Source organism: Periplaneta americana, chromosome 2, assembly GCF_040183065.1.
Source record: "Periplaneta americana isolate PAMFEO1 chromosome 2, P.americana_PAMFEO1_priV1, whole genome shotgun sequence".
NCBI classification, from domain to species: domain Eukaryota; kingdom Metazoa; phylum Arthropoda; class Insecta; order Blattodea; family Blattidae; genus Periplaneta; species Periplaneta americana.
In genome coordinates this window covers 100,610,831-100,631,240 of record NC_091118.1, presented here as the reverse complement: position 1 = coordinate 100,631,240, position 20,410 = coordinate 100,610,831, and the positions used below count along the sequence as shown (strand labels likewise).

The window sequence follows — 20,410 nt, the reverse complement described above, 5'->3', positions numbered from 1 at the left end:
AGGAGATGACTGAAGACACATCTCTGAACTTCCCAGACTGTAATGTTAAATGGCCGATGAGAGGTTTGCCCTGAAACACTACTTTATAAAACTCTTTTCTCGAAAAATGCCTTTGAAATTGGAAAAATATTACTAAATTACTGCCACTCCCATGCTAAAAGGATAATTGGGAACACATTCAGAATAATAGCAATGAGATTTCGAATCTATCATACTTCTACCTACTTGTGCCCTGAGAAAGTATACAAAATTATGAAAGCAACATGCATGGTCCATGACTGGCAGATCACTATTGTGAGCCTTTAGGTACGCTTGACAACGAAGGTGCTAACGGATAGGTAACACCTGGGATATGGAGAATGGAAGCATCATCCACCAACATGTCAAGTTAACACAGCAGAGTAGCAACAAATACTCTCAAATTGACGAACGTCGAAGACAGGAATACAGTACATGAATTAGTTCTTAGCCGATGGTCCTGTCCCTTTGAAAAATGACATAATACACTAGCTGAAGCAACGGAAAATATGACAAGAAAAATAATACTATCATTAACATTAGGCATAATTATGATAAACACTGATAAACGTAACATATCTTCTGTATTTCAGTAATTTTAAAACAAATTAATATAGGCCTACGAATAGCAATCGGAGTGCTATCTTTAATAAAGTTATGTAAATTAACCGGTTCTGCAATACACGAAAATCTTACAGTTTTTTCATGTTTAATGGATTGTAACTACACCGTAAAAGTGCTCCAATACATCTTTGGTAGCTGCGAGGCACTGCCTGTAATCGCCATGTAATGGAATAATTTTCTTTCAATATGCAACTAAAACCAGCACCACAAATTAATTTCACAGTCACTTCTGCATTATCGTCTTTCCGAGTAATGACAGTAACAGATGCTCATTAAAAAATCGGGATTTGGCTTGTCGGGGTACAGCCGTGGGTTTTACGTGAATACGTCTGTCTTAAATCGACAGATCTAGACGAGATCTTTCGTTTGACACCAATGCTAGCACATTAGAGTAGCGAGATAAATTGCCCGGAAATTTTCGCCCACGCCCAAAATGGCCGCCAAGCGAGCGGGACCCCACCCGCACCTCGCGCATGAGCGACACTACCTCAAGGTCATGCTCGCATCGTACTCGTATACCCGATCGAAGGAGACCACTTTTATTTAAATTGTGTTATTAGTTACGAAGTTACAGTGTCGGAATGGATCTTTCTACAAACGTTACATCGCCGTTTCCGTCCTGATACCCCGTGTGTCGGTCTAATTTTAAAGACATGTTCACGTTAAAACCACTTTAACAGGTATAACAGTTATTCAGAATCAAATTAGAAAGAAACTCACAATGGTTTTAATGTATGTGAACCATTTAAAGTTGAACAAACTAAATTAACCATATAATGTAGTTGCCATCACTTGAATGTAAAAGAACTGCGTAATGTCCGAAATCACCCTGTATGTCTGAAATCATACAGTTTAACGTGGCTAATTGGAATTCTTTTGTTTTTTTTTTTTTTTTTTTTCTTTTTTTTTTTTCAAAATTCTGTTTCTAAATAACTGTTTTATAATTATGACTGATATATGTTCATTGTTACCTCGTTCATTAGTTTCTGTTTAGCTCGAAATGGTTCATATCGTTTATTGGTATTGCGAGTGGCGATAATTAAACAAGTTACTAACTATAAAAATTAGAAAAAACTTACCTAATTTGTGAATTTATTTCTTATGTTCATCAAATCACGTAGAAATCAGTTCACCATTTCGTACCATACTACAGTAGCAACATGTCTTCAGCTGCCCAGCCTATTGCTATCCTTTCGAGGTTTAATGCTGATTTCAGTTCATCGCTGTTCTTATAATCGCATTCCACAACACTTCGCATAACTCTATGAATCTTACATTTTCCCTATCCGTTTATTTCTTAATTGTCTTCTGTTTTCTTTTACGGGTTTCACCCCTCTGCGTTTTGGAACAAAATAAGTTGGCAGTGGTCCTACTTAACTTGGATGCAACCTCCCTGTCAAGTGGGCTTGGATGACACAATCTATGGGTAGGTATCTTTCAAGTGATGCGCGCGCAGAGTCCAAGTGTACTTGATCCAAATGCACTTGTACCGTGTCGATCCGACTTAATTCTATAAATTATAAAACAATTAGGATAATGGTTTTAGGACAAATAAATACCAGTACAATTTAGTGTAAGATGTCACTGTCTCTAATTAAAGGAATTAAATAAGTTATGACATATGAATATCTCTGTTCATAATAATAATAATAATAATAATAATAATAATAATAATAATAATAATAATAATACTTACAAACCTTTTTACAATACTTTTAAAGAACCCGGAGGTTCATTGATACTCTCATATAAGCCGCCATCGGTCCCTATCCTGAGTAAGATTAATCCAGTTCCTAGCATCATATCCCACCTCCCTCAAATCCATTTTAATATCCTCCCATCTACGTCTCGGCTTCCCCAAAGGTATTTTTCTCTCAAGTCCTTCAACTAACATTCTACGAGTCTACATGCATTTCTGGATTTACCCATACGTGCTACAGGCCTATGCCCTACCCATCTCAAAGGACTAGATTTAATGTTTCTAATTATCTCAGATGGAGAATATAATGCGTGCGGTTCTGCGTTATGTAACTTTCTCTATTCTCCTGTAACTTCATCCCTCTTAGTCTCAAATATTTTAATGAGTACCTTATTCTCGAAGACCCTTAACCTCTGTTCACCTGTCAAAGTGAGAGTCAAAGTTTCATAATCATGTAGTACGACCGGTAATATAATTGTTTCATAAATTCTAACTTTTTTTTTGGTAGCAGACTTGATGATAAAATGTAATAATAATAATAATAATAATAATAATAATAATAATAATAATAATAATAATAATAAAACAGAATGTATCATTAAGAGAACAATACAATTAAAGAACTTCTTAATCCTCAGCTAATATTAATCGGAGTACCCCGATTTTTAACTTGTATTAGACAAGCCATTGGTCCAGGTAACACAGGTGTTTGCTCCGGGAGCACCGGTTTTCCTGTGGCATCCCAATAAAGCTCCGTCGTCATCTCATCTCATCGGTTCATATAGGTGAATTACGTAAGTCAAGTACCCGCCAATAGTAAAAAATAAATAATATTAACAATTAGGCCTAACTGATATACTATATAGGCTATATAAAGCACAACAGAATATCTTATATTAACTTTCAATAGTTATGCGCACATTATGCATGCGTCTGTTTTGCATCCATGTCAAATCACAACTGAATAACAGGTTATTATTATTTTTTTTCACATTTAAAACATTATAATGAAAATTTCTAATTGGGTCATGTACAGTATATATGCGGATTCCACGTGTAGTGTATACAGCATATAGGACTGGACTCATTCACATTGTTGAGTTTATAGGATATGCTATAAGTATTTCCATGGCGACCAGTGTAATTTCCGTTACAATCCTTCCGTTTTTTCTATTAATATAGGTCGAATATAGTCGCACACAAAGTAGGTAAATTCACAAGACGAGAAACAGATGGCGGTAATTTTACCCCAAGTGCTCTCAATCAGGAACAAATCGGCTGTAAATCTACAACACGAGGCCTCCTATTTCCGAAGAAAGGTATCCGGATCGCTCTCTCAGAGATATCTAATGACCAGGGAAAGGATTTATATGTAAATACATATTTACTTATAAAGCTAATATAATTTATATTTTGCATTATCTTTATGTTTCACAATGTGTAGGGTTGAAAAATCCTACTTTTATTTTCCATATTTTTCCATATTTTAGAGTTTAGTACATATTTTCGTTAATTTCCATATATTTTCCATATTTCATATAAAACAGTCCATATTATATTAGGTTTAACAATAAAACAAAACAAAATTCCATTAACTTTTAAAAATACATTTCAACAATAGAGATTTAAACACATGTTCAGTAATCCCTTTAACATCAGAGTTATTTGAAAATTAGCAGTCCTATCAACAATGGGAAAGTAAGTTACAAAACTGTATTAATTTAATTTAAAATTTTTAACAGACTTCAGTTGTGCAGCTCAACAGTTAAATGCCAGTCAGAGTACACATAGGTTCAGTTTTGTAAATCATACTATAAAGACGGTAAATATGCCAAAAGTACGTCATTCAGTCAATTTAAAATCAAAACTAACAAGTTACATTTCAGAATTTAAAGAAGATGGTTTATCAACTGACAATAAAATATTATTTTGTAATTTGTGTCAGTGTGCAGTATCATCTACACAAAAGTTCCTGGTGCAACAACACATTACAACTAGTAAACATCAGGCCAACAAACAACTAAATTCCAAGCAGAGACAATTGTTTTTAACACAACCAACAACATCGAATGTAAGATCTGAGTTTAACATCGACCTGTGCCGTTCTCTCATCTCTGCTGATATTCCTCTCTACAAACTAAAGAATAAGGTCTTCAGGGAATTCCTTGAAAAATATACTCAACATACAATCCCGGATGAGTCAACACTTAGGAAGACGTATGCTCCATCCATCTACGATGAGACAATACAGAAGATAAGAGATGAAATTAAAGATAGTTCAATTTGGGTTTCCATTGATGAGACTCCCGACAAAGAAGGTAGACTTGTTGGTAATGTAGTTATCGGTTTGTTAAGTGAACAATATTCTGAACGAATTCTTTTACATTGTGATGTTCTAGAAAAGTGCAATAACAAAACTATAGTTAAACTGTTCAACGAAGCTATGGGTATCCTGTGGCCAAAGGGTATTATGTACGATAATGTGTTATTCTTTATTAGCGATGCTGCCCCTTATATGGTCAAAGCTGGACAAGCATTATCTGTTGTATATCCTAAATTGACTCATTTTACTTGTGTGGCGCATGCATTTCATCGTGTGGCAGAAGTGGTCAGAGACAATTTCCCTAAAGTAGATTTGTTGATTTCATCAGTGAAAAAAGGTATTTCTCAAAGCTCCCAGTAGAGTTAACGTGTTGAAAGAAATGTACCCTGAAATTCCATTGCCACCAAAGCCAATTTTAACTAGATGGGGTACATGGCTAGAAGCAGTTGAATATTATGCCGAACATATAGACTCTATTAACAATGTTCTCCTTGCATTGGACTCTGAAGATGCAGTCTCAATTGATACTGCGAAAACAGTTACCTGTGACATAAGTGTGAAGAATGACTTAGCTCACATTCAGCATACATTTTCATGCATCATAAAAACGCTCAAAAGTCTCCAAAATAGGCACCTTTCACTATCTGAAAGTTTTGAAATTATAAATAGTACTGTGGAACAACTGAATCGTGGTAGAGGTAAAGTTGCAGATGCAGTAAGAGCTAAGGTGGACACTGTACTTTCAAAAAACCCTGGATATGAAGAACTACAAAAGGTTGTTGCTGTGATGAGTGGTGAATCAACAGTGAAGATTAACTTGGACTTATCCCCAGCAGACATTGTGAAATTGAATTATGTACCAGTTACTTCTTGTGACGTCGAACGCTCTTTTAGTCAGTATAAATCTATCCTCAGAGACAATAGAAGAAGATTCACTTTTCAGCACTTGAAAGAAATGTTTGTAACCTATTGTTATGGTAACAGACAATAAAAATTGTGTTTTGTTGAAACTACATTGGAAGATAAGGTACGTCCATTATATTTTTTGTTTAGTTTGATTAAAATGTACCAATATTTAACGTACATAGTCATTTTTTTATAATTTTAAGTCCATATTTAATTCCATATTTTGGTAAAAATCCATATTTAATTCCATATTTTGGTAAAAATAACTACATATATATTTACATATTTCATATATTTTTAGTCCATATAAATCCGTTCCCTGCTAATGACAAGCATTGGCAATCATCAGGCCTCAGACAACGACTCTGCATATAAATTAATTATTAACGCTTGTTGAAGTACGTCAGTGTATTACAAATGAAATTATATAAGACGTACTTTAAGCCATTCAGTAAAATAACTCATTTTTACTTATGTTTTCTCATTTCTAAGTGTAGCCTTCTGAAGCAATGCGCCGAAATGATAATTTGCTGCCTTCATCTTTGCTCTGGATGCACCAAGTGAGGTGCATCTGCGTTGCAAAAGTATGGCAATAATAATAATGTATAATTGATGGAATTCCGCAGGAAAAAGACAGAACCGAGGGAAAACCTGGTATGCGACCACAAATTCCACTTGTACTTATCGGGATCTGGATCTTGGTCTCCGGCTTGAAAAAGCCGACGTTCTAGCTGTTCTGCTAACGGTGCGCCGTGAATAAATTTAGATGATGTTTACTCTTAAATATTGAGTTCGAAGAATGTTTGTACACTACCATTGACCACGTCAACCGTAATGCAGATACTCGTTAATTGCGGGACATAAACCGAATTCGTAAAACTTCTATATGTTGTACTATTCTCCACTATTGAATTGAAATAATTCCTCAAGAACATAGAAGTATTGAATTTATGTTCTCAATTCATGTTCTCACCGTCGCACAGTGTCCAATTTTCCCAATCTAGGTGGACAAAAATCAAATTTCGACTGTTCAGTTAGGCATAGATGAATATGAATGAATTCATGTTCTTTAACATTTGGAGAAAGTTGTGAGGAATAGCTTTCACTGTTTTATCAGTGGCAAGCTATTTTTAGAAGGGGATGAACAAAGAGTTCTCTCTGAAACTTCTCGCTCGTGTTCATTCGTCGTTCTTACTAATGTAACTTCAATTTCAAGTTTATAAAGACGTTTCTTCTTACAGTACGGTTTAAATATTAAAATTTATATATATAAATGTTCTCCAAATATAATGTGAGTTTTAGTATAGCCAGTGATATCGGGTTACAGTAATTCTTTTACCATTTAATACAGGACCATTTAGTGTGTTTAATCCTTGTTTTAAAGTCTGCGCGTTTTTTGCGCATTTATCAACAGTAATCTCACTAGAGGTTTTAATTTATCTAGAGAAAATCAAAACTCGAGTGGGATTTAATTGACTATTGCACGATTAGAAGAAAGTATATAAAGATTAGAAGTAAATACTCCAATACAATAAAATATGAATTGACTTACGAAAATACAACTGTCTTCAAATGTATTATTGTACCATCTCAACATTACAAATATTACGCTAGATGGCAGTAGTGTGTTATTATTAGCTGTTTTCTTGTTATCAGTTGTGCCAACTATGGAATCTTCATTGAACTCGGTGGACGGTTATTAGTCAAGAAGGCTTTGTTGATTCAATTTCATTTTTATTAAAACAGTTGCATTTCACTTCAATTATCCGGATCCCAGTAATCAACGTCACTTGACAGATGATTTTCAATAAATCTTAGTATTAAACAATCTCCGATACGTGACTATCCATAATATCTTATAGCAGAAGCTATAACATAACCTAAATAATTTACACAAGTGTTAGAAAAGTTTTAATTGGGGATGATGAAATAAACAAGAAAATTTTTATTTAAGAATGATGAAATAAAAAATAAACATGAATAATCTTAAAAGAAACAATTATTGAAAGTACAATTTTCAAATTTTAATGTTTTAGTGGTTGGTGGTTCAGTTGATGTTATATTGGACGTGTGCGTAAAAGAAGTGGAACTCGTTGGTGTACGTGGTGTAGTCCTCAACTTATTCACGATTTCCGAATGGTGCTCTTCATTTATTTGTAAATTGTGTTTCAGAGAAGATGCATAGCTATGACCAGCGATATTTATTAATTTTTGTTTCTTTATGCCAATGCGAGTCATATTTGAAACTGCTGTGCATCGACTGGAATGGTTTGTAATTTTCTGTTTTTGACATCCAGACCAGTGCAGTTTGAAATGTTGGCAAAAAGAAACAAATGCTAGGGTAGTGATAAAAACAAACAAATGCTAGGGAAGCGATAAAATTAAACAAATGCTAAGGACGCGATAAAATTCTGCGATAAGCAGTCATGATTGGTTGAAAGACGTCCTTTCGTACCGTTTTATTGGTCAAAAGTAGTATGACGTAGTAAAAGTGTAACAGTCAGTATAATTATTTTTTTTCATTGGTAGGGCACACGGTAACGCGGCGGCAATTATTCCAGTTTAGCTTAAAAGCAAAAAAGAATCATGGAATAAGGAAGTTTTTAATCACTGTGTGAGTGTTTTAGAACTGCAAAATTATTCACATGACATCGAACATCAGGTTAAGAATATACTTTTACCTAACCTTAACAAACGCATGAGGATCAGAACGCAAATCTAGTACCTGGAAAAAATTAAAAACTTCTCTGCATTCTAACGGATTGTTATGAAACATTGTACAGGCCTTATAAGTGGCACACATTTTTGTGTACAAACTCTGATTACGTTATCACAAGAAAAACTATTCCTTTATAGAGGGTACACTTAGACAGAATTTATTAATAACTTCTCTCCTATCGAACAGATTTTTATGAAACATTGCATGGAAGTTACAGACAGCATGTATTTTATGTGTACTGACTATACATATGGTCCCATAAAAGAAACTATCCCTTTATAGGGGTACATTTAAACAAAATTAATAACTTTCCTCTTATCTAACAGATTTTTATGAAACTTTATACAGAAGTTAATATATTTTTCGTCTACAAAGTCTGATTATGTTTCTATAAGAGCAACTGCCCCTTTATAGAGGTGCATTTGGACAAAATTAACAACTTCTCTCCTATGTAATATATTTTTATGAAACATAGTACAACAATTAGGCCTACGGGTAGCATACAGATGTAATCAGAGCTTGTACACGAAAAATATATGAGTACCTGTAACTTCCGTACAACGGTCCATTAAAATCTGGTAGATAGAGAAGTTATTAATTTTGTCTAAAATCACTCCCTATAAAGAGGTAGTTCCTCTTACACAAACGTAATCAGAGTTTGTACACAAAAAATATCTGCTACCTATAAGGTCTGTACAGAGTTTCATAACAATTCGTTACAATTCAGAGAAATTATTAATTTTGTCCAGCTAGATTTGTGTTTTTGCACACTGTGCATCGTGGATTTGAATATTGAAACGCAACATTTGGCTGCTGTGCGTCTTACAACAGAAGGAATTAAAGCAGAACAGTATTAAATTTATAGGGTGCTATTCATAGACATTTCGCAGCACGCGCTACGAGCGTACTAAGCTAGCCCCGGCTATCCACTGGTTACTAGTACAGAATTCAAATCATATCCTATCGCTAACACTGATTTATCAATACGAAAAACGCTGATCATCTACCGAAAGCCAGCGCTAAAAATGTCTATGAATACGGCCCATAGTGTCCACAAGATTAATCTTTATACATTAAGTCATGTAGATCAGGAATTACCATCATTTTTCGAAACGTTATCCAGTTCAGAAAATTTTTTACTCTATAATACTTAATTTTGAGAATTAAAATTATTGCAGCCAAAATTCTGAGACATACAGACCTTAAAATAATCCTAGAGTTACCAAACTGTTGGTCAGATACAGACATTGAAATAATCTTGAGAAGAAGTTGTCATAATGATTATGAGAATTACCTATCGTAATCACAATATTTCATTTCTGTTCGATCTCATCGATCTCACGCATAACAATGATAATAGTTACACGTGTTCATTTGTCATCAAAACACGCAAATTACTTCCAATAATCTTTTCATGATTAGTACATTTCCGACACATAACATCTTAAAACAATAAAACAATATTCTCCTTTAACGAAATAATTTCTCAGGATAGCTTACCTCATATGCATCGTAGTCTAATATCTGTACTGCAAACTTACCTGAAAAGAAAAGAAAACATATAAAGCACATATAGCTATTCAAATTTATCAATATTCGAAATGGACCAGTATACGCCGATATACCATACCGGCACTTCTCTGCACCAAAAAATTTCATATCGGCACTTTTTCTTTGAAAAAATGTCATACCGCTAGGCTACTCGTGTTTATAAATAAAATTATTGAAGCAATAATACCGGTATTTCAATCTGCAGCTGAGCTCTCGTCTCCTGCTTAAAATTCTTTAGTAAATATATATGGTGACACAACTTTTTGACAGACTGCAATTAAGGCAGCAGACATCTTAGCTTTGATTTCCATTGTTGCTTGTGAATTGCTGAGAGCAAGTAAGTTGTGTACCACAGCCGCACGAGTTTTATCCTTAAAGTAGTGTGTACTATTTTAACATGAATTTCCTGTTTCCATTATTATAAATTCTGGGTGTCAGATTTTGACTGTAAGTAGTTAAGATATAACTGCAAAAATGAACACATTAGAGAGATTTGTAAGTAGAAGTAGGAAAACTACGCGATTTTGGTCAGCACAGCCATCTAAAAACGTATGAAGTTCCCTGACATTTTATGGAACATCGGTTTATATATTCATTCAACAGAGAACACACTTCATTTGGGCCCTTTAATAACAGTGCAGTTGACGTTTCAGAATTAGGTCTTATAGTGCTTCTAATGTCAGTGTTTCTAAAACATAGGCTAACTCAGGGATTAAGGCTTTCTCCGGAGTGGAAAGATTGCAATATTTTGTATTTTGATAACAATGAGGAAAAAATGAGGCAGTCAATACAGAAGAAAATATTTATGCACATCAAGCAGAACGTGATTCCCCGAGATATGCAACCTCGTGTAAGTATCTAACATGTCATCGGCATTCATTCAAATAAATTACAGTCCTTTTTAGCACTGACATTTCTCTTCGCATAGCAGTTGCAATTTAAAAGACCCACACGTAGCTTAGCAAAATGATGGCATCTCATTAGCGGCAACCGAGACTCCACCCCGGACAAAACCTGCCGGATTTGTTTTGAAGTTTCGAGTTTACAGTCAATGACATGATTCAGTAAATTAACGTCTTGACGAATTTCATAACATTAAACATTTCTTCAATAAACTTTACATTTTGTATTTCGCCTCACCAAAGAAAAAGGAAAAGATCAATATGAATTGCAGGAATGTAGACGGCCTTTAAGTGTAAGATTAAAAGCTAACTGGCGAGTACTAGGAGTTCGATGATACGTCAAGCGGCGTATTTATTCGAGGTGTATGATATGATTATGAAGCTCATGTTAACCACTTCGAGGCATGTAGTAATGACCGAAATAGATACTGTGAAGATAAGGCTGCTTACAAAGGCTTAAAATGACAATGACTTATAATATTTTGTAATGAACAGGGATCTATTCCCTTACATGAAGGAAAAGTAAACAAGAGCAGTTCTACCGAAGACTTAGTAATAATTTGAAAACGCGCATGCAAACTAGCCACACATGGCTCTAAAAACCAAATTCAGAGAGTTGGTGGAACATCTAGAAGTTCTCGATAATAGCAAATGGGCGACTGATTCAGATATTTATTTTGGAGAAATGTGGATTGATATAATAATCTGCTAATACTCCTGTTACTTTCAGATCCATTCTAAACCGTGTACGTATGACCGAAACCGATAGTAGCAATTGAATATTTGGCGATCGGCGGAGAATTATGGAGCATAAAAGGTGTAGTTTGGTGTCACATCCGTCGCACTGATTTCAAGCATATTTGCTTGGATTGCTCCTTCCTCTCTTTTTATCTTCTCAGATACGTACAGTTCCCCAAAAAAGGAATGAGACGACTCTTGGTCGTCGAAAGTTAAAGTTCTACAGCGCGGTTCACGCGATATCGACGTAGCCAGGAAGACATCTGGTAGTGCACGCGGTAATATAACTGTTTTATAAATTCTAACTTTCTGATTTTTTGACAGCAGACTGGATGATAAGAGCTTCTCAACCGAATAATAACAGGCATTATATATATATATATATATATATATATATATATATATATATATATATATATATATATATGTGTGTAAATTATGTAATTCATTAGATTAAAGTTTATAATATTATGATTAGTAATTTTGTATTGTGTGACCAATAATATCAGGACTCTGTAAAACTCCATTTCAACGTTATTCACATAAAAAAAATCGTTGGTATAGACTACGAATCGAACCCGCTCTCTTCTGCACTAAGCGGAGAAGTCTTAGCGTCTGAGATATTGAGACGATAACGAAAGTTTTTCTTTCCGCGCGGAGTGTCTATCTAGTCATGAACGTTCAAATGTCGATTTATCTACACGATTTATATATATATATATCTATTATTTACGTCATATTGCCACATTTTTTTGCAGTTTTGAAGTGAATTTCGCAACGATGCTAGCAACAAACCGAATAGTCTGAATTTAAGTAACTCAAATATTCGTTACCTTGTGTATCAGTGGTCTGGCTCCGATCATGCACAGTGTCTTACATCTGAAACTTCAGAATATTCCATTGTCTCATTTCTGTTTTGGGAAACTGTACATACTCTGTTGCGGATCTCTTGGAGGCTTCAGGAACCAAACGCAGGACTGTACTCATTAGTATGGTCATTTGCGTTTGTAACAATTATTTAATAATTTTATTAAATATGCTCCTCTGAGTGACCTACCCAAAATAAGAACGCCCATGATGTATTATAAACAATTTCCCATGTGAATCACGCTGCATCAGTATGCTTCTGAGCGAAACGTTTTGTTTTATGGTACACTTGTTATCACTATCAGTAATCAGCCGTTTGACTGGTTACAGCAAGAACACTAATTTATATAGCGATTTATTACTTTTACTTATTGCCTCACAACGGGCATCCGGTCGTGAACAGGTGTTCGCTGTGGTGAGAATGGGAATATTCCAAGTTCAGCTACATCTCGTCGCTGTGGAATGCTAGCTCGTACCACGATATTTAGAATATTGTAAATACCATGGTTCATACGGATTGACGTTGGTACCGTAGAAAAGATCCTTCGGGATTTTTACTCGTTAATGAGGGTCGGATGTTCCAAAATGTTCTAGGAACTGTTTGAAGGACGTTGCTTTAGATGAAGAAACAAGGCTGTGCAGAAGGGGCTCTCCGAGATCCACAGACTCCACATTAATGGTTCGTGTTCGCTCAAGATAATAGTCTGGAAATCGAAACAGGGAAAATGCAATTTTCTCAGAAGAATCCGTTTTCTCTGGCAAACAATGGACCGGTCCGAGTTTCTTCGGACCGATAGGCCTACAATACAAAATACGTTAAAATGTGTAGGCCTACCACAGTCTAGTATAGTATAGTCTAGTATACACAATCGCGAAACTTGAGTTGTGAGGGTGCTAGGCACAATAGACTGTGCAGGTACTATTTTGCATTGTCTGTAATGAGGCAATATTAGCGATCTTAGTGGTTAGCAACTATCTATGGATGCATGTTTACTACATATTGAGCTTCGTGACTGTATATACTAGACTGTGGGCTTACGTTCCGGTCGCATTCTTGTATCTGTGGAAGAGTGGATGTGCTGGTGCGGAATCTGATACATTCATAGGATAGATGGTCGGCTGTACTGTGACCACAATTTCAATGTTCTGAGAGATATCATGGTCCCTTCAATACCACAAATGTGGCCCAATATGGTAATTTTTTCCAGCAGGACCAGTCACGAACCCATATGACGGAGGTAATCCAACGGTGACTGGGTGATGAGTTGGAGGTGCTGGATTGCTCCTTGTGAGCCCGATCTGAGCCCCATGGAAATGTGTATGCGGAGAAAAAAACCGGCCCATGGCGAACGCTGGTCTTGTCAGAATCCTGCCTGAGAAGATGAGGATGTTTGTAAAGAATGAGGGGTAGGCGCTGGACGCGATATTAAACTGCAGTCCAATATGGCGCCCAATGAAATAGATCCTTTCTAGGACTATGTAAATGATCAGGACATCTGGCCAACGATATTGACCTGATGTAGAAAATAAATGTGACTTACGTTAAAAATATATTACTTATAAACAATTAATGAACTGCAAAATATAAAATACTAGCTTAAATTACCCGGCGTTGCCCGGGCTTTAAATTTTGGTCTATTTCTAAATAAATTGTTTGTTAGACTTATCGGAGATCTCGGCAAGGGAACTATATAAAACCAAAACGAACCATATTTACTTATGTTTTCTCCTCCCTAGTGACGAATATTAAAGAAAGTGCCACTAATATCCAAAGAAACTGACTAATCGAAATAATTCCATCTCACCTATGAATAGAGTTTTAACAACATTAAGACCTTATGCTACAGGGATATTTAAAATATTTAACATTGTGATTGATGATAATATTTATCGTACCACGGCATTATGCATTATTAAGCCTTTTTGTCCACAATATATTTAATTTCCTTCAAGGCCAAACTACAATCTGTAACGGATGGATTCTATCAAATACATGGATTTCAGGGTGTTTTGCAGTAACGGAGACTATACTCATCAGAATTCACTCTCCTGGAGAAGGCAATGTAGAACACTTCCACAACAGAAAATCATATTTTTCTATAAACGGCCAAGTCATTAGTGACCATAACTTATTAATAAGAGACGGGTTAACAGTAACAGTAAAATAGGCTCTATATTATTATTGCAATATTATAATATTGTAATATTATCACAAATATTACTATAACTTATAATAATTGCTTAAAATCGAATGACTATAATAGCAATACGTGGGATAAAAACATCATCTTCTTTCGTTTTTCCAGTTAATATTGCCACTCATATTACGTTTCGCATGAGTTTTTGACACAAATTCTTGTTAGTGCATAATTTTGGTGAGACAATATTTCGCAATAGTAGATCTACTATGGCTATTCAATATTAAGTAAATTATGTGGTAGCAACCCTTGTAGTTTGAAAGAATTCTAGAATTCAATTGGATAAAACAGTCTGCTCACTATCTACAAAACTGCATCAAGGAATTCATAATACGGTCCTGGACTGCGTAAAGATACTTATTGCATGAATTATCTAGTTTTAGCCTTCATGATGTGTAACAACAATGTAATTTAATTTCGTATTAAAATTTCCAAGGCCTCGTGAAGGTCTATGTTCAATACAACAGACAATAATAAAGAACAATTGACTGTAGAAGATTTTGAATTTTAATATAATACATGAATATAATTTGATCTATTTATTTTTATTTTTTATATATTTAATTAATTTAACTTCAATTTGAACAATTTTAATGTAGCCTATGTTCTTCTCCTGGTTATGAAGGTTAAATGTGCAAACTTTGGCACATATCGGTCAAAGCTTGTAGATTTGTATAGAGAACATACACATACATACATACATACATACATACATACATACATACATACATACATACATACATACATACATACATACATACATACATACATAGGCCTACATACATACATACATACATACATACACACATACCCACATTCAATTTTATATATTAAGATATCGGCTTCTTCTTGGACTCGAACCTCCTCACGACAGGGAGCACCTACTCAGTCAACTGTTTAACCAAATGAGCTACTTCAGCACGTTGAAGAAAGAGGTGTGATATTCACATCTAGTTCTGCTTGATGACGCGCACTTCAAAAGTAATCTCTCGTATTGCTTGCCTCAAGTGCTATTTGAAGAGACGGTTTTCTAATTACGAAATATTCGGCTCTATTGCTTGCTTCACATCAAATATATATGGTACAACGCAGAAGAGCACACAAAAATGTATGAAATTTACTTCACAACTGTACGGTATCGAGGGCTCTTCGGATATCATTATCGGCCAGTTTTTCCTTCCACGAATTCAGCCTACATATTTTGAACGTCGGTGTATATTTCGACATTAAGCGTTTATGTCATATACATTTGTAAGGGCCGATTGTATAAACCATTTAATCTTAGATCAGAGGTTAAATTGATCCTCGTTCTAGCTGAACTTGAAATTTTGTGTTGTATAAAGTCTAATCTGAGATTAATTTGTCTTAAACTAAAGTCAACTTTGATTGAAAAAATGTCTCCGATTAAGTTAGATGATCCAAGTTCAGTTATTTCTTTTCTGTTTGAAGTATACGAGTGGCAGATTGTGCAAAAAAAGAATAACTATTATTATTAATATAAGTTATATGGTAGATACATTTATATATATTTTCTTCAATTTCTTGCCTTAATATACAAACATTCTTATATTTTATAAGGCTTTATCGTGTTCAGCAGTATCAAATAACATAACCTATAATTATATTATGTTTATAACAACCATTAATTATATTCATGGATATGATAGCTACAGTCATAAATTTTCAATTAACTGTATTATTTAAACGAAAATTGTCGTTTTATAAAGCTTTATTATGTTTAGCAGTATCAAACACCATAACATAACAATTTGGAGAACGGTCAATCTTCTTATTGTCCGCCATTATTCACAATGCACAAATCAAACCAGTGTCTCCAACAGAGTGTACGGAAAGTCGACAAAAAGTAGTTGGAAAGTCACTAGATTTCTTATTATCAACAAAGAAAGATTAAATTTTTGTCACTATGAGGTACTAAAACGGTCGCTAAATCCCTATTTAAGCAATATAAAAGTTAAAAGAAATTGTCGTCGAAAAAGAGTTAAAGTCGCTAAATTGGCTACACTGAACAAACCTGTACAACATGGTCCGCGGATCACATACTTCACCTGTTCATGCGATGTTGCCAAGTCCTTTTCACGTGAACTTAGATTGCATTTGAACCTAGATAATTTGATCGCAGAAAAGTTTTATACAATAGAAGAAGTGTCTGAACTCGGTTCACTTTCCGATCTTCGATCAAAATTGATCTTTAGTCAGGGAGTTTTATACAATTGGGCCTAAGTCGTCTAGTGAATGCTACTGCCTACGTTTTCCGGATATTTTAACGCATTTAATGACCAGAGAGTTGAGGACGGCTACTTGTGATGTTAGGTGACTGAGTTTGTTATATGGTGAAAGATGCGGTAGTCTCAAGGTTCTATATCCGAATATTGACTCACACAATTTGTGCAGCTCATGGGTTGTATAGGGTAGCCGAAGATAACTTATCTGCAATTTATTTTCAAACGATAACAATGCAGTGTCATTTGTGAAGAAGGTGTTTTCGAAAGCACCTATCGGAAGAAATAATTGCTAAATGTTTGCCTACTCCCATAGTAGGCCTATGTGATAAGTCTTAGCTTGGTGTTCCTGTGTTTTACATCGATCATTTCTCCGAAATAAAAGGGCTATATCAATTGCAGACTGAATACAAACTCATGTATTCTCTGTTTTTACGTTAGTTTCTAAAATTAATTGAACTCCACGTTGTTTCACTCTATTGACAATGGTGCTACGTAAGTGGCAGAAGTGAAGTAATGGCTATATCAAGCGTGCATAAGAACTTGACAGACAACACACCGAATTACCAGATACTCTGAAACACCATCACATTATGGGAAAGACAGAGCTTGGAGCTGAGAGAAGGATTTAAGATGCCATCAAAGGTATGTCAAGTAGCAAGTGGCAAGAAAAAGTCGTCGTCAAAGAGAATATGGCAAGCGTTCTGACAAATAATGGAGGATTACAGAAGCTAACAGAGCTCAACGAAGTGTTGGAAGGGTATGATGGTGATGTACAAGACATGAATCCCAGTTTGTTACCAGATTGTTTTGCCTTCTCACTTCGTGAGATGGGGAGAAGTCATTTATCCAAGTTTTATAAACCTGTAATAGCAATGAGATTTTACCCTATAAAAATTACTTTAATTAAATTAACACTAAAAATTATATTAACTCCTTTCTTTCTGAAATTATATACTTTGAATATTTCCCATTATACGACCAGTGTTTTGAGTTTCCCAGAAACCTCTACTACAGTTGAATAGGGGATTTCAGAAATAGCACATGTCATGAAAACTAAATTTTTCAGTAGACTCAAAAAACGGTATTACTGGTGGTAGACCACATCACTGGTTATAATAATGGCTTCTTCAAATAGAAGCCCAATAGATGTGTCGTTTTATACCAAATTTATTGGAATCTAATGAATTGTTAATGAAATAAATCAATATATATTAGCTTGACATGTGCTGTTTCTGCAAGGAATCAAAATTGTAATATAATTATTTCAGTTCAACTAAAGTTTATTTGTCAAATTAGAGATATAATATATGCATAGGCCTACTGTGTACTTAATACATAAGTTCAGCATATAAATGAACTTATTTTTTCACAATAGGCCACTGAAGAATATTATTGTAAAATTCTTGATATTCATGTAGTATTTAACGCATTAGTTTGCGTATATATTGTCAAGCTTCTCTCTTTGAATTGGCACGATTTTGTCTGGATATGCCAATGAAGAATGTAAATATGGTATCTTCCTTTGCACTTACAAGTAAACATTCTCATGGGGGCAGATAAAAAATTAATCTATTTTCTTCCACCATGTTAATAATGTCAAGAAGTGCTTACACAAATTTCGGCTATTCGAGCGCAATGACGAGGCCCGTAAAAAATAAGTTTCCCTGGGGCCTTTACAGAAAGAGAGCAAAATTTCATGGAAAGTTTTATTGAAAGATATAGCAATTGTTGAGTTATTTTTCAACATATTCCCCACCAGAATTGAGACATTTGTCATTCAGTGGGATCAATTTTTGTATCCTTGTGTCGTAGATGTCTGCCGTCTGGAATCGGAACCAATCCAGGATTTCACAGGTCTCGAAATGTGAGACGGCTATATTGACATATTATGTGGTTTCCGCATGCAATGATAGCCTATATCAACAGTCCATGAAACTCGAATAAACTCATTTCAACACAAATAGTGACATGTGCTGTTTCTGCAATCCCTGATTCAGTTATTGTGCCAAATCTGACATTTTTGTCACACGCTTTGGAATTTTAATGCATATGTGCAATCGTATTTTAAGATATAGTGTACGTACAGATAATTCCCAACGTTAGTAACAAATAATAAGATTCATGATGATAAGAAATAACTTATTTAAAATCAGGATAAGGATATTAACATAATGCTCCAAGTTACATAGTAGTTTGATAGTACTAAGAAGTATAGCTCATATCAGATAAAGATAGAACTTGTAAATAAAAAGTCGGAGTTAACACAGACTATGTTTACTGCAAAAATAACTCCAACTTGTTACGCAACTAACCATAAAACTGTTTAATAGATTACAAGAATCTACGTGACATAAAATAAGGCCACCCATCTCATTTGATATACGCAGCAATGCGTCTCTTACAAAACAACAACACTTAGTATTTAATATGCAAGGTTATCTTGGTTTATTGTCGTAATATTTTCTCATCTCTCTATTTGAAGAAACTGGTTAAAATGATAACCCCGAATGGTGTTTCTCAAATGTAATCCTTCATTTAAAATTAATTTTAAAATGCAAAAGCAATTCAGAGACCATGGTATGACAGCAAACAGTTAGGAAACCTATGTTCTAAAACCTTCTTTAATACAACTCTGCCCTTAAAATGGGTAAAATATGTCCAAAAATAACAATTAATCGACGGTACTAAAATGTGAAATCTGAGAGAAATATCTTAAAACGTTATGTGCTGTATACTACGTTTTTCTTGGATGGTGTTATACATGATGACAATGATTCGATCACCCAAGTAACAAGAAAGTTTATTGCTACGTCTCAAGCTTAGAATATGGAATACGATTAGCACTTGCGAGTCAGAAATGTTTTTGAATCACGAATCATCTTTGAAGTTAAGCCAACTCCATTATTATTACGTCAAAACATGAAATGGAAGAGGCAATGCCAATAGGCACAGCCATTGCCTCGTATGTATCGGCCTGAGCCTAGCCGCCATTAGGGAATGATCAGCTGATTCGCGGAGAGTTAAGTCTGGAGGTACGTTATGAGGAAAAACAAGCAATTTTAACTCTATTATTATTTTGTGTGTGTGTGTGTGTGAAATGTGTTATTTTTTAAGCACTGTTATGAACACTGAATAAAATGTATGTGCATTAGGCCTAATGATAAAATTAATACTGAAGTTATTACTACTGTGCATGCTGGTGGTTCTTTCCTTATCTTATTCAATACAACTGTACAGCTATATGTGCCAGATTGTAAATTCAATAATTATTGTAAGAGAAGGAGATATCTGTGTTGTTCGGGTAAAGGGGGATAAGTGATTCTTTTATACCGATGGAATTTTGTTCCCCAGATGAACACACAAGCTAAATTCTACAAGTGAGTGTCGGAAAATCAAAAGACTAGCAGTTGATGTGTTTTATTTGTGTAGAAAATTATTTGCAATAAGGGTCCGAAGTTTAATTTTCATTTATCTCCAAACTCATTTTTATGACTTATTTCTCTTTACCCAAACAACACAGATATATCGATAAGCTCTTTTTTTTTTTTTTTTTTTTCGTTTAAAGAAGAAAGAAAACGTCTTAGGGTCAAAATAGTACCAAGAGAAAATCTGTTAGTCACGA

General features: G+C 34.6%; 1 protein-coding gene and 1 long non-coding RNA gene across 5 annotated transcripts in view; one reads left to right on the top strand and one right to left on the bottom strand.

Moving 5' to 3' along the window:
- The window catches only part of RhoBTB (Rho-related BTB domain containing), a 596,656-nt gene that overhangs the window by 312,441 nt on the left and 263,805 nt on the right, over positions 1-20,410 (bottom strand). The gene's annotated exons all lie outside the window — the stretch shown is intronic.
- Positions 17,262-19,958, top strand: LOC138694463 (uncharacterized). Its single transcript, XR_011330940.1, has 2 exons — positions 17,262-17,430; positions 18,601-19,958. It is a non-coding gene; the product is annotated as an uncharacterized lncRNA (long non-coding RNA).